Source organism: Hyla sarda, chromosome 12 (assembly GCF_029499605.1).
Source record: "Hyla sarda isolate aHylSar1 chromosome 12, aHylSar1.hap1, whole genome shotgun sequence".
In the NCBI taxonomy this organism is placed as follows: Eukaryota; Metazoa; Chordata; class Amphibia; order Anura; family Hylidae; genus Hyla; species Hyla sarda.
Window position 1 is genome coordinate 27,274,563 of NC_079200.1, and position 16,552 is coordinate 27,291,114.

The window sequence follows — 16,552 nt, forward strand, 5'->3', positions numbered from 1 at the left end:
CTTATCCATTTGGCCACCCGCATTGACATGCGTTTTTCTGAGAGACAGGAGCTCCGCCAGGAAAAAGACTTAGATCTCTGGGCACCTCTCCCACAGTATCCTTTGCAATCTACGCCTGGGCCTCCCGCCGAGGAGGCCATGCAAGTGGATCGGTCTCGCCTGACCCAGGAAGAGAGGAATCGCCGTAGGGAAGAAAATCTTTGTCTGTACTGTGCCAGTACCGAGCATTTCTTGGTGGATTGCCCTATTCGTCCTCCACGTCTAGGAAACGCACGCACGCACCCAGCTCACGTGGGTGTGGCGTCTCTTGGTTCAAAGTCTACTTCTTCACGTCTCACGGTGCCCGTGCGGATTTCTCCTTCTGCCAACTCCTCCCTCTCAGCCGTGGCTTGCTTGGACTCTGGTGCCTCTGGGAATTTTATTCTGGATTCTTTTGTGAATGAATTCTGCATCCCGGTGACCCGTCTCGTCAAGTCGCTCTACATTTCCGCGGTCAACGAAGTTAGATTGGATTGCACCGTGCGTTACCGCACTAAACCCCTCTTAATGTGCATTGGACCCCATCACGAATTGATTGAATTTTTTGTCCTTCCTAACTGCACCTCTGAGGTCCTCCTCGGTCTGCCATGGCTCCGGCTTCATTCTCCCACCCTTGACTGGACCACCGGGGAGATCAAGAACTGGGACTCTGCTTGCCATAAGAAATGCCTCTCCCCCCCTCCCAGTCCCGTCAGGCAAGCCTCAGTGCCTCCTCATGGCCCCCGTCCTGGTGACACACTGCCCCGTGCCAAGCTTCACCCTCTGCCCTCCCTCCCCATTCCCACTCCTGCTGTACTGCCTGCCTTTGAGGAAACCCTCCATTCACTCCCGGTGTCCTCGTCCCAGGTAAAGCAGTTGTCGGACAAAAAAAGGGGGAGACCTAAGGGGGGGGTACTGTTACGCCGAGCGCTCCGGGTCCCTGCTCCTCCCCGGAGCGCTCACGGCGTCTCTCTCCCTGCAGCGCCCCGGTCAGACCCGCTGACCGGGAGCGCTGCACTGACATTGCCGGCGGGGATGTGATTCGCATAGCGGGACGCGCCCGCTCGCGAATCGCATCCCAAGTCACTTACCCGTCCCGGTCCCCGGCTGTCATCTGCTGGAGCTCGGCTCCGCTCTCTAGGGCGCGGCATGATTGATGCCTGGCCCAATTAGCTTAATTAGCTTCCACCTGCTCCCTGGCTATATCTACTCACTGCCCCTGCACTCCCTTGCCGGATCTTGTTGCCTTGTGCCAGTGAAAGCGTTTAGTGTTGTCCAAGCCTGTGTTACCTGATCTCCTGCTATCCATATTGACTACGAACCTTGCCGCCTGCCCCGACCTTCTGCTACGTCTGACCTTGCCTCTGCCTAGTCCTTCTGTCCCACGCCTTCTCAGCAGTCAGCGAGGTTGAGCCGTTGCTAGTGGATACGACCTGGTTGCTACTGCCGCAGCAAGACCATCCCACTTTGCGGCGGGCTCTGGTGAACACCAGTAGCCTCTTAGAACCGGTCCACCAGCACGGTCCACGCCTATCCCTCGCTGACACAGTGGATCCACAACCTGTAAGCCGAATCGTGACAGGATGTTAATCTCGCTTCCTTGCTTATTGCATCTCATGATATCTCCGAAAAGAGACTATAGATTGTGGGGAGGTATCAGTTATTCTGAAAGCCAAGGACGTCAGATTAAATCGTAAGCTCTCGCTAGCAGAATTTAGTTTGCCATTTATCGTGACGTCATATGCTTAGTCAAGCCAGAGAGACGCGAAGAGCTTGATATGTACCTTTACAAAGTTACCGAGTTAGCACATAAGTACGGTGGGTCTACGTTTTATGACTACCAAAAATCTTTTTCAGCTAAGGCGGCAGCAGCTCTGGTTCAATATAATTACACAGTTAACTGGGCGTTGGTTAATACCAAGATTTTCTGCAATCATTTTGCAGGCCTTAAAGCACCAGTTTGTTCTCGGTGTCAATCTATCACCCATACCACTGAATGGTGCAATACCGTTAATTCTCCATCCGAAGTATCTCCCGGTATGTCTTCATCCACATTCCAGCCTAGAAATCAGAAACATGCCGGCTTAACTGACTAACTGGGTAGACCCATTAAATACCTTGGGAAATCGCAAATTTGGAATAATTATAATTTTGGGTCATGCAATTATAACCAGTGTAGACTCTTGCATGTCTGCGCAGTCTGCTTCAGAGCCTATCCGAAGTCCAGTTGTCCACAGAAGTCAAAAGCATGACTAGCAGTAATAGATGTGTTATGTTTAGAATATTTTCTGGCTGATCACCCAGATAAACGTTTTGTTCAATTTTTGTTCAATGGGTTCCGGTCAGGTTTCCACACGGGCTTCATTACTTTACCCTCTGTTACTTATGAATGTGACAATTTACGTTCTGCTCTAAGGGATCCTGTTATTGTTGATACCCTGATACAAGCAGAAATAGACAAGGGTTTCATTATTGGTCCTTTTGAGTCCCCATTTGACGTTTGGAGAGTAAGTCCGTTGGGGTTGGTGACTGGGAAATTCAGTAATAAACACTGTTTAATAATTTATGATTTGTCCACCCCTTACTCTGCACACACACCTATTTTTAATTCCCTTATCCCTGCAGAAGAGTTCTCCTTGAAGTATGCTTCCATAGATGAGGCAATAGCTGTGATTTTGAGCATGGGCGGTAATACGTGGCTGTCCAAGATTGATATCTCTAATGCCTTTAAACTCCTGCCTATTATGCCTCAGTTATGTAAGTGGCACGGTATTAAGTGGCGCAACAAGTATTATTTTGCTGTTAAGTTAACATTTGGTTCCAGGAGCAGTCCTTGGTTGTTTGATAAATTTGCGCAATCCCTACACTGGCTCCTGGAAAACAGATTTGACTGTTCCCATGTTATTCACTACTTAGACGACTTTTTGTTTATTGAGCCAGGTGATATGTGCCCTAGAGACTTGAGCACCTCGTTAGCAGTGTTTCAGCAACTGGCTGTTTCGGTGTCGGATAAAAAGGTGGAGGGCCCTTGTAAGTCACTGACTTTTTTAGGTATTGTCCTGGACACTCAGGCCATGGAAGCTAGGTTACCATTTAACAAGCTCTCACGCATTAGACAAACCATGCACAATCTTGCTAATTTGCCCCCGGTGACCAAGGTGGAACTACAATCCATTCTCGGTATGTTGAACTTTGCCATGTGTGTGATTCCACAGGGTAGGAGTTTCGTTTCTAGGTTGTTAGACGCTATGAACTCTGTGCCTGGTCAGAACGACGTAGTCACGTTTGATAGACACGCGATTGCCGATTTTGCTATGTGGCATACGTTCCTGGCTGACTAGAATGGTGTATCCTTCTTTACCCCCGGTGTTGACAATACCTCTCCTTTAGTGTTTTCCGATGCTTCCTCATCACTGAGCTTTGCAGCAATTTGGGATAATCATTGGATAGCTAGTGCTTGGCCAGCTGAGGTGTCCCAGTCTCTGGGCTTTAGCAGGTCTTCGGCATTGTTCGAATTGTACCCTATAGTTGCAGCTGCCAGTGTATGGAGTCACCTATGGTTCAGGAAGTCTGTTCTGTTCGTTTCAGATAATGAAGCCACGGTTAATATTTTACTTAAAGGTAGATCCACATCCTCACAGGTTATGTCTTTGTTGCGAAAATTGGTGTGGTTGTCATTGTCGCATAATTTTCACTTCTCTAGTGCTCATATAGAAGGTGTAAGGAATACGGCTGCCGATGCACTGTCTAGGTTCAATTTTCCACTCTTTTTCCAGGTGATGCCAGAGGCCGATCCATCAGGATGCCAGGTTCCCGCGTTCCACGAATTAGTAATGAACTGAATGCCTATGTGTCCGTAGGTCATGACTTGATGAATAGTTCACTATCACGCAACACTCAGAAAGTTTACCGTACAGCCTCTAATCTGTTTTCCAAATTCTGTCAGTCTCACCCGCATGATGATTTTCTTTCAGTGCCTTTTCTTTTAGGTTTTATAGGGTTTTGCCACTCCTCCTTACAGCTGGCATATAACACTATAAAAATGTATTTGGCGGGCATACAACACTTTGTTACTCTAAAGTTCCCAGATAGGGCATCACTGTTCTCATCGCATACTATTAAGGCTGCTCTTAAGGGAGTTGCCAAAAGCAGAGTACCCAAGCCTCCGGGTAGGCAGCCTATTTCAGGGTCACTGTTTAGGGAATTGTCAGATGCTCTTGATTGCTCTCCGTTTGGTCTAGGTAATAGTTTAACACTAAAAGCTGCTCTTTCTTTAGGCTACTATGGCTTCCTGAGTCCAGGCGAATTCACGAGGAACAAAATAAAGTCCTAGACCATCTGGTCACTGACTACACATATCAGCATGCCCTGACTACGAACTGGTGAGCTACCAGCCCCCACCCATAGACCTGCATTGAGGGGCGTGGCCAGTGGAGTACCCCTTTGAGATGATTTGCTTCTGTATGTAACCTCCCCACATTCTTCCCTGCTATGGATGAGATTTTGAAAAGAGAAAGAACAAAAAGCGCTCCCTTGAGTGATACCTTTTGAATAAAATAAGTAAATCAGCTGAACGGGTTGTGCATATGCCGACACAAAAGGTGAAAAAGAGTAATCACATAAGGCTGCCATACCTTCCTCCACACGCTGCAAAAGGTGGGAACAATAGACTCCAAAAACACCAACCACACTCTACGGAGGATCACAGGGCACTGCCAATAGAGAAATCGCAGAGACCCGGCGCGCGCGCGCCCTAAGGAGCGGGGCCGCGCGCGCCGGGACAACACAGACGGGGAACGGGTCAGGTACGGGAGCCGAGATGCGCATCGCGAGCGGGCGCGTCACGAATCGCGAATCGCATCCGGGCTGGGAGTAATATTGCAGCGCACCCGGTCAGCAGGTCTGACCGGGGCGCTGCGAATGAGAGAACGCTGCGAGCGCTCCGGGGAGGAGCGGGGACCCGGAGCGCTCGGCGTAACATACAATAATGGCAACAATAATAATCATAATAACAAATAAAAATGAATTCTAATAGACTTTAAATACTGTTGCATCACACTGTAGTACAAGTCCTCTCGAAGAGAATAGCAATAAATCGGCACTGCTGCCTCTCATCAATTATAAGCAATTTTATCAAAGGAAGAATGTACGGAGGGTCCAGCACTTTGTTGCAAGCAGCTTTATTGAAGATACATCACACCATAAAAACGACAATCGGTCAGACATGTTTCGAGCACATGCGCTCTTTCTTGGTCACCTTGCCGGGCACCGGTCCGTGCACCGCGCATAAGGGAAGGTGAGCTGGATCATTCACCTGTTTGTTGCATAAGCAATTTTATACCTGTGTTAGCTGACCCACGCCAGGTGGTGCTCTCTGTGTAGTGCACAGTCCAATGTACAAAATCCAGCAAAGTAGAAAATAACGAGGGCAACTCACCAACTGCGTATTCTTCACCCCAACTTTATTCAAGACAACATGAAGGGTACAAACAGTGCAGGACACAGGGTGGACGATAGACTCGGGGGGATGTCGTTCGGGGCTATGGTGTCATTTCGCAGTGTATGTTTGAACTGGCCCAGCTGAAGCATACACTGCGAAACAGCACCGTAGCCCCGAACGACATCCCCCCGAGTCTATCGTCCACTCTGTGTCCTTCAATGTTTGTACCCTTCATGTTGTCTTGAATAAAGGAGTGGGGAAGAATACGTTGGTGAGTTGCCCTTGTTATTTTCTACTTTCCTGGATTTCACACTGTAGTACATTTGATCACTTCATTAGCACAATCCGGAAATAAAATATTAAAGTATTCACTATTTCGGACAATACAGACTCTATAATAGATAAATGTAACACACTAGTATCGCCATCATGCTTCAAACAGACAAGACGCGAGACACTGTGCTTCATAAAGGCAATCTGAATATTGGCCCGATGTTTGTTCATTCTTTGTCTCACAGTCTGAACAGTGTGCCCAATGCCACAGTCACAGGTGAGAAAGTATATAGCATACTGGAGAATATGTAGAAAATAGAGTGGTCCGGCACTAACAAGACTAGGGTAAATGGGAACAGCCGATGGAGGACTACAGCAGGGCAATCCAGGCAACGAATGGCAACGGTGGTGCAATGTCTAAAAGAGCAAATGACAATGTAGAATCAGAGGACAAGACAGCACTCACCATCCAACTCTGCTTTATTCAAGAGTTAAGATGACACAGAGTATGTACTCAGGTGGAGGTGGGGAGCATGGCCGGGACAGACTGTTTCACGCTATCACCGGCTTGAAGAAGCGCTGTGATAGCGTGAAACAGTCTGTCCCGGCCATGCTCCCCGCCTCCACCTGAGCACATACTCTGTGTCATCTTAATGCTTGAATAAAGCCGAGTTGGATGGTGAGTGCTGTGTTGTCCTCTGTTTCTACAATATAACATATTGGGATGCACATGTAGAAACATCTCTTACCCTAAAACTCTGACCAGTTGCATTAAAACATAAGGTATGTTCACCCAAGGTGGAGATCCATAAACAGCATAAGCAACGGCTGGAGCCACAATGGAAGGTGCCCACCTGATGATCACATGATCGAATCACATGAGAAGTGCTCGGTTGTGAATCACATGATGGACTAGCACCTTCACTACGCAAGTTGTTATTCTTCATTTCAGGACACATTCTACTTGGAGCCAAGATAGTTTTCAAGTTCCTTGCATGCCGGAACGTGACACCAGGTTTGGGAGTGATTTGTTCTTTTAAAATAGGAAAGTACTACCCAATGTTTATTTATAATTTGTCTAATTTTAGCACTACTACAGTTAAAATTAGTAATAAAAATAAACCGGAACTTTTGGACCTGAGTGGCAACTCTTTCTTTATCCTCATTTTCTCGCGGTTTCACCAAATCACGTTGTTTCAATGAAAAGGTTTGCTTAAAAGCTGTTTTAAACATTTTCTTAAAGTACCCCCTTTTCTACGTTTCTGCAGAATCTTAGACTGTTGATAGAAATCTTCATTAGATGTACAATTTTTACATACTCTGCGGTATTGGCCATAAGGGATATTATATATCCACGTGTGGTAATGGCAACTTTTGGCATCACATTTTTTTCAAAATGGGTGCGTCTCTGAACACAACCCTCCGGGCCCCTAAAGATCTCTAAATCCCTCCCCAATAAACATATTAGAATCAGAAATATTAGGTGTAAAGATAAGACCCCAAGCATTATTATTATTAAGATGTGCAATGAAATCAAAAGCCCTTCTTTGTGCTGGCCAAACAAAAAAATAAATCATCAATAAATCTACGGAAAATTAAAATATCGACAGACAACTATGACTGCACGATGTACTGAGACTCAAAAAGCCCCATATACAGATTAGCGTAACTGGGGGCGAATCAAGTCCCCATCGCGTCTCTCAATACAAAACACTATTAAACGTGAAAATATTGTGATTTAAAATATATCTAATACCATCCAACAAAATAAACCTTTTGAAGAGTAATCATCTTCATATCCTCACATATTCTCTCACCTTTTTCACAATCACACCCTTCATGATAAACACATTTTATATTAACTCTTCCTTTTGCCCCTGTTATTATCTATTTTCGCTATATACACGGGACGGCCATTTTCTGGTGGACTTCGGTCCCCTTAGAGGGAGCGGTCATCTTTTAGTAGTCAGATGCACTCATGCGCGACGGCCATCATATTGTATATTTTTGAATATTTGGCCTCTAGTGTTTCCTGATGGCCATTTTGTTGTTGCCTTTAGACGGACCTTTCACATGTAATTTCCGGCCACACGCCCCTCGGCGTCTGTTCTCATTCACCGCCATTCCACACAGGTGAGCTGCTGCATTTTTCATTGGTAGATGAGGATACAAATAGTGCCTGACCCCAGTTGCCCACCATTCCTGGACAAAGCCCCGCTTGGGCGAAACGCGTCGGAGGTGTGGTGGGTGACTGGGGAATATACAGGGGGTCTCACTTCTTACCCTTACCTCATCAGCAAGTCCGTTTCACGGTCCTAGTGCCGGTGTTGACTTTGTGCTCTAAACCTATCCTTATCCTGTTTGCATCTGCAACACAGTATTTATACTGCTAACACACTCTTTTGGTCTAACATTGCATATTTGCACATTCGTGCTGGGTTACTTTCCCTCCTTGCAGGTTGCTGCTAGATACATCTTGCACTTTATATTAGCCACATTAGTGCCCATTCAATTATTTGCATATTTTTACATGGTTTGTGTGTATATATTTATACATTTTCTCTGTGTTTGCACTTTATTGCTGGATTTGCACTGGACTTTTGCTGCTTATACTTAATTAATTCTTACCCCCCCCCCCCCCCTCTCCCCAGTCCCCCACCTTTTTGTTTGTGTCCACGCCATTTGTGTTTTTTATTCCTTTTTTCCAATGTTTGCATTGGCTTATTGTATAATTAATAAAATATAATAAATTTTACTTGGTCCGCTTTCTGTAGTGGTTCCTTTCTTTGGTTAGGTTGTATGTTTGTGGCTTGGAACCATAGGACCTTTTTTTACTAGGTCCATTATTTATGTATCCCCTCACTATATTGGTGCTAACTTTTGAAGAGTAAGTAAAGAATGGTTCCCATCCAAATAGTAAGTCATAGCAAGCAACCCTTTTTCCTCCAAGATATTCAAATATTAAGAACTTACATCCATTTCAATAAATAAGAAATCCCTAGAAAAAAAACATATTGCTTAATTAAAAAATCAACTGTGTAAAATCCTTAAGAAACGTCGGCAAAGTGCAAACATAACACTGAAGAAATTGGGCGTCCCGGAGGGTTGGTTTCAGATTTATGGACCTTCGGTAAGTAGTAAAATACTGGCAGCTTTCTCCTTTTTATTTAACAGATTATTACTGATGGCCGTGAAAATTAACCCCTCATATCCCTTGTAATCATCTTAAAAGGGGATTAACTGTAAAAATGTCATAATAATTCACATCCGATAAGATATGTACAGCTTCTTCTATGTAATTCTCTCTATCAAGGAGAACAATTGTGCCCCCTTGTCAGCTGGACGCATAATTTTATTCTTCAATGATTTTAAACCTAACCTTACATCTTTTTAAAGATTTGTGTGAATTCATTTAAATCCAAAAATAAAGTAAAAGGATCTAGTAATATAGACCTTTGGCAAGAGTGCCCTTTCTTGTAAATTCAAACTATGGGAAGACAAATTTAAAAAATTTAATTCCGGGATATTTTCTTTTTCATTTCTTCCTTTATTTCTTTTTCTACCTCCTCGAGAACCTCTTGTTCTAATTTTCTATTTCCTTTTGGATTTCATGAAAGCGTATTCACTGGAAATAAAATATTTGCAAAAAAAATTGGTAATTTTTGGGATCTCGGACTGGCCATCGGTGGGTGCAAGGTTACAACATCCACATGTACAGGACGAAAGCCCAAAATATCTCCATTAGATGCATTAGAACAAACTATAATGGTATTATTCGTAGAATTAGAAAGTTCCAAATGCTCAAATGTATGATCCAATGCAAAAAAAGTCTGCAGTCGGAGAATTCAATGCTACTGCTCCCAAATGGGATGAATTCTCTGAATCAATACCCTTTTGGGCTATGAGTAGATAATGAACAATAGCACAATCTTGGGAATTATGAACCATAAGTAACGATAGGTCTCCCACATCCATATTCAAACATAAATCAACTTCCCCCTCTTTGACGTGGGAAGTCAAGGGTACGTACGGAAGGACAAATAGTGTTTTTTTTGGTTCCAAAACCCCACTTGTTTCCAAGATGTTTTTAACTTCAGACTTCCCAATAGTTTGTACATTACATTTATTTTTATTTCTATTCATTTTATTTGCCCAATTCGACTTCACAATAGTCCGAGATCCCAGTTGGTAATTCTCAGAATTCGGAGCAGTGTGATTTTGCAGGGAAATTTTTTTAAATTTTTTTATGATGAGCAGTTTTCCACTTCCTCAGTACCCATAGAGTTTTTGAAAGTATTATCTTTCGATATATATTTTCTTCTAAATTAATCTTCACAACAGAATCATGATTAGGTTTAGTCCATTTTCTGATTTAGTTTGTTTTATAATCTTCCCTATCCCTATTGAATTTCCCGACATTATATTTATTAGATCCGTTTCAATTTTATTCATTCGGTTGGATACATTTCTATAAATTTTTTTAAATTCAATATTATTACAAAAAGGTTGTAATTTATCCCTAAAGGTATTGACTTCAAACGCTGCTTTTACAGCTATAGTTTTTCTTTTAGTCAATACCCTAGAGATCATTTCAACTGATACTGACTCTGTATTATTTTCCTAATCAGATGTAAAGCCCAAATCATCAGGGAAAGAGGATAAAAAAGGGCATTTGTAATCCACAGGGTGCAATACCTTCCTTTAAATACATTTGTAAAAAATGAAACGTCAATATTGTGCTGTATCTCAGTTCGGCAAGCATTCTCAAGTTTATGTAACAAATGGATTAACAAATGGATTTTGTAAAAGTAGCTAAGGTCAATTTTATCAAAACGGACGTGTTAAAGTATTACCGTATATACTCGAGTATAAGGAGGCTTATACTCGAGTGAACTCTCCGCCCTCAGTGGTCTTCAACCTGCGGACCTCCAGATGTTTCAAAACTACAACTCCCAGCAAGCCCGGGCAGCCATCGGCTGTCCGGGCTTGCTGGGAGTTGTAGTTTTGAAACCTCTGGAGGTCCGCAGGTTGAAGACCACTGCGGCCTTCGACATCATCCAGCCCCCCCCCTCTCACCCCCTTTAGTTCTGTACTCACCTTCCCTAGGCGGGATGTTAGGGTGCGCTGGTCCGGTGCTGCAGGACTGTCCGGTGAGGAGGTCGTCTGGTGGGATAGTGGTTCCGGGCTGCCATCTTCACCGGGGGGCCTCTTCTCCGCGCTTCGGGCCCGGCCCCGAAATAGTCACGTTGCCTTGACGACGACGCAGAGGGACGTTCATTACCAACGTCCCTCTGCGTCGCCGTCAAGGCAACGCCTCTCTTCCGGGCCCGAAGCGCGGAGAAGAGGCCCCCCGGTGAAGATGGCAGCCCGGAACCACTATCCCACCGGACGACCTCCTCACCGGACAGTCCTGCAGCACCGGACCAGCGCACCCTAACGTCCCGCCGAGCGGAGGTGAGTACAGAACTAAAGGGGGTGAGAGGGGGGGGCTGGATGATGTCGAAGGCCGCAGTGGTCTTCAACCTGCGGACCTCCAGAGGCTTGCTGGGTGCCCGGGCTTGCTGGGAGTTGTTGTTTTGAAACATCTGGAGGTCCGCAGGTTGAAGACCACTGTATCAGACATTGACAAGCGGTGATGATGAAGGGGTGGGGGGGGGCTGATGACATGTGGTGATGATGACAAGGGGATGATGACAAGGGGATGATGAAGGGGGGGTGTGGGATGATGACAAGGGGATGATGAAGGGGGGTGGGGATGATGACAAGTGGATGATGAAGGGGGGAGGGGATGATGACAAGGGGATGATGAAGGGGGTGTGTGGGATGATGACAAGGGGATGATGAAGAGGAGGTGTGGTATGATGACAAGGGGATGATGAAGGGAGGGGTGTGGGATGATGACAAGGGGATGATGAAGGGGGGGTGTGGGATGATGACAAGGGGATGATGAAGAGGGGGTGTGGGATGATGACAAGGGGATGATGAAGGGAGGGGTGTGGGATGATGACAAGGGGATGATGAAGGGGGGTGTGGGATGATGACAAGGGGATGATGAAGATGGGGTGTGGGATGATGACAAGGGGATGATGAAGGGGGGGTGTGGGATGATGACAAGGGGATGATGACAGGCGGTGATGATGACAGGGGGGGATGATGACAGGGTGATGATGATGAGGGTGTTAATGACGGGGGTCTGGATGATGACAGGGGGGGGATGATGTATTTCCCACCCTAGGCTTATATTAGAGTCAATAACTTTTCCTGGGATTTGGGGTGAAATTAGGGGCCTCAGTTTATATTCGGGTCGGCTTATACTCGAGTATATATGGTACTGTTGTTAAAGAAAAATCTTTTGACATGTCGTCCAGATATGTCAAAAGCTTGGATCACACCGGGTCTCCGTTCTGACACCCACTGCGAACACGAGTTATAGGCCAGTAAATTATGCAGCAGTGCGTGCTTCACTCTGTAGCCGGCCAGTGAAAAACGCTGCTGTGCACTTCTCCGGCTTATGACTCGTGATCACAGTGGGTCTCAGGACATCCTGGGCAGTTGCATACTAACAAAGCCTAAATCTCATAGGGGTGCAGGTTTGCCAGGCCCTCAATTCTATCACGCTGTGGCAGTTCTGACTTATGTCTTGAATCGGTCCGATCATAAGGACATCAAAGCTGTGGGTTTCTTTCTCCTCTACAACTAAAGGAGTGGGCTGATGGTTTAGCTGTACTTGTATTTTGCATATGGGACAAACGGGTGTGTACTTGTGTATCTTTACGAGACCTGTAGCAATGACTCATATTTTTGGGATCCCTGCTTTCCCACCTTTTTTTTGCATGCACGGACCTTCTTGGCATTGGAGAGTTGCTTGCAGACTTGTCTCCGACAGGCTCTGGTGAGTGGTCGCCTCCTTTCCCTCCATGACTTGTGTGCCACACTGGCTCTTGGCTATCCTGGCTGGAGTATGACCAGTTAGGTTTCTTTATTAATGCCTCAGCATTATCAAACTCTATTGTCCTTTCCATATCCAACTTTGACAACCTATTTCTCGCTTCAGATGTGAGCCCATGAATTCCCTATAGAATATATGGACTGCTACTGGCTCTTAGCAACTCTGATAGGGGCCCGTTCATAATTGGGAATGAAAACGGAATATGTATTATAGATTTGCACTTTGACACATGGATTATCCCTGACATCACATGCAAAGGAGAAGAATTATATATATTTTTTCTAGGTGGTACCGATGTCCTGTTGACATTCATTGGATGTACCCTTCCACTGAGGGCACTATGAACCAAATACCAATGTTTTTGGTTAAGTATCCTTTACATATAACATAAATACTCCCACAATGCCAAAACTCCCCAAGTAGCTCGGTTATCTCTCCCACCGGGCTCTTTATCGAAGATTAAGAAGAAGGTTTTGAGGCACTCCCTGACAGCAACATGAATGGTGATACCCTGGAACTGGAAGTCACAAACTACCCTCTGAGTTAGGCTCTATCCAGCAAGTTGAGGAGCTGATTGTGGAGGACCATAGTAGTATTGAAGTGTTCCTGAAAGTGTGGAGCTCTTGGCTCACGTTTATGGACTTCCCTGATCTTGCCTCTCTCTTGTAGTAAGTGTCCATGGTTGAGTAATATGCTAAGGGCTTTACCTTGTCATATCTTGTTTCCTTTGTACTCCTGGAAGTCCAAAGTCCATTTTGTTCTCCTGTATGGACACCATTAAAGGGGTATTCCGTGGAAAACAATTTTTTTAAATCAACCGGTGCCAAAAAGTTAAACAGATTTGTAAATGACCTATTAAAAATCTTAATACTTCCAGTACTTATCAGCTGCTGCTCCAGAGGAAGTTCTTTCCTTTTTTAATTTCTTTTCTGTCTGACCACAGTGCTCTCTGCTGACACCGCTGTCCATATCAGGAACTGTCCAGGGCAGGAGAGGTTTGCTATCGGGATTTGTTCCTGCTCTGGAGAGTTCCTGACTTGGACAGAGGTGTCAGCAGAGAGCACTGTGGTCAGACAGAAAATAAATTCAAAAAGAAAAGAACTTCCCCTGGAGCATACAGCAGCTGATAAGTACTGGAAGAGTTAAGATTTTTTAATAGAAGTCATTTACAAATCTATTAAACTTGTTGGTACCAGTTGATTGAAAAAAAAAATTGTTTTCCATTGCAGTTACCCTTTAAACACCTGATAGTTTCCCCGACAGGGGTGTCAAACTTGCGGCCCGTGGGCCTTTTGCGGCCAGTGGAAGGAAATTTTTCAGCCTGCTGCACAGTGGCGATCCCCCCCCCCCCCCCCTCGAGATTACTGTGATTACTGTCTCCCTGACCCCATACTCTAGCATGGTGGAGTGGAAGCTGTAAGCTCCCGCTCCTCCATTCACTAACCTTCCTCACAAGCTGTGAGTACACAGCATGTTAGCCACAGGGGCACGATCCACGGCAGCCTGGTGCGATGACGTCACATAATTGGGCCGGTGCCTGGAGATCCCGTCCCCGTGGCTTGCATACTGTAAGTAAGACGAGTATTCCCAAGGCCCAGGAGGCACTATATCGTACAGGAGAAGGAAGGGGGGGGATTTAAAATCTTGGGGAGGGGGGGGGGGGGGGGATATTTAATGTGAGGGGGCAAAGCACAGGGAGAACTATATGTGAAGAGCACATGACAGGTGGGGCCCCCTGTGCTGTACTCCATACATATAATGCCCCCTGTGCTGTACTCCATACATATAATGCCCCCTGTGCTGTGCTCCATACATATAATTCCCCCTGTGCTGTGCTCCATACATATAATGCCCCCTGTGCTGTGCTCCATACATATAATGCCCCCTGTTCTGTGCTCCATACATATAATGCCCCCTGTGCTGTGCTCCATACATATAATGCCCCCTGTGCTGTGCTCCATACATATAATGCCCCCTGTGCTGTGCTCCATACATATAATGCCCCCTGTGCTGTGCGCCATACATATAATGCCCCCTGTTCTGTGCTCCATACATATAATGCCCCCTGTGCTGTGCTCCATACATATAATGCCCCCTGTGCTGTGCTCCATACATATAATGCCCCCTGTGCTGTGCTCCATACATATAATGCCCCCTGTGCTGTGCTCCATACATATAATGCCCCTTGTGCTGTGCCCCTCACATATAATGCCCCCTGAGGGGACAGGACAGGGGGCATTATATGTGAGGGGCACATGACGGGGGGCATTATATGTGAGGGGTGTATGATGGTGGCATTATATGTGAGGGGCGCATGCGGCCCAGCCTCACCCAGCCTCTACCTCCAGTGGCCCCCAGATAATTTGAGTTTGAGACCCCTGCTTTAGGGGATAGACAAGACTGATATGCTGTATATATTCTAATATTTTTCCGCCATATATCCATATAAATGCTGCGTAAAAAAGCCATATTAAATTGACCTGTGGTACAAATCTTCAACCTGTCAGTTTTGGTGTTGAAAATGTATTTAGTGCAGATTTTTCCCTTTGACTCTAACCTCTTAAGGACGCAGGGCATACTTGTACACCCTGTGCCCGGTATTTATAACGGGGTCACGCCGTGACCCCGCATCATACTGGGTCGGTCCTGGCAGCTTATGATAGCCGGGACCCTGGGCTATTAACCCTTTAGATCAAAGTTAATCGCCGAGTCTAAAACTAAAGTAAAAGCTTCCCGGCAGCTCAGTCGGGCTGATCGGGACTATAGCGATAAAATCATGATGTCCCGATCAGCTAGGACACAAGTGGAGGTCCCCTTACCTTGCTCTGTCGCGTCCAATCGGCGTTTGATTTCTCCCAGCCTGAGCTACAGGCTTGAGCAATCAACGCCCTATAACGCTGATCCATGCAAAGCTATGGCTTTGCAGGGATCAGTGTAAAGGACCAGTGTGTGCAGTGTTATAGCCCCCTATGAGAGGTATAACACTGGAAAAAAAAAGTTAATAAAGGTCATTTAACCCTTTCCCTAATAAAAGTTTGAATCACCCCCCTTTTCCCATATAAAAAAAACTGTGTAAATAAAAATAAACATATGTGTGTTACGCCGAGCGCTCCGGGTCCCCGCTCCTCCCCGGAGCGCTCGCTTCACTCCCTCCGCTGCAGCGCTCCGGTCACGTCCTCTGACCCGGGGCGCTGCGATCCTGCTGCCAGCCGGGATGCGATTCGCGATGCGGGTAGCGCCCGCTCGCGATGCGCACCCCGGCTCCCCTACCTGACTCGCTCCCCGTCTGTTCTGTCCCGGCGCGCGCGGCCCCGCTCCCTAGGGCGCGCGCGCGCCGGGTCTCTGCGATTTAAAGGGCCACTGCGCCGCTGATTGGCGCAGTGGTTCCAATTAGGGTTTTCACCTGTGCACTTCCCTATATATCCTCACTTCCCTTGCACTCCCTTGCCGGATCTTGTTGCCTTAGTGCCAGTGAAAGCGTTCCTTGTGTGTTCCTTGCCTGTGTTTCCAGACCTTCTGCCGTTGCCCCTGACTACGATCCTTGCTGCCTGCCCCGACCTTCTGCTACGTCCGACCTTGCTTCTGCCTACTCCCTTGTACCGCGCCTATCTTCAGCAGCCAGAGAGGTGAGCCGTTGCTAGTGGATACGACCTGGTCACTACCGCCGCAGCAAGACCATCCCGCTTTGCGGCGGGCTCTGGTGAAAACCAGTAGTGGCTTAGAACCGGTCCACTAGCACGGTCCACGCCAATCCCTCTCTGGCACAGAGGGTCCACTACCTGCCAGCCGGCATCGTGACAGTAGATCCGGCCATGGATCCCGCTGAAGTTCCTCTGCCAGTCGTCGCTGACCTCACCACGGTGGTCGCCCAG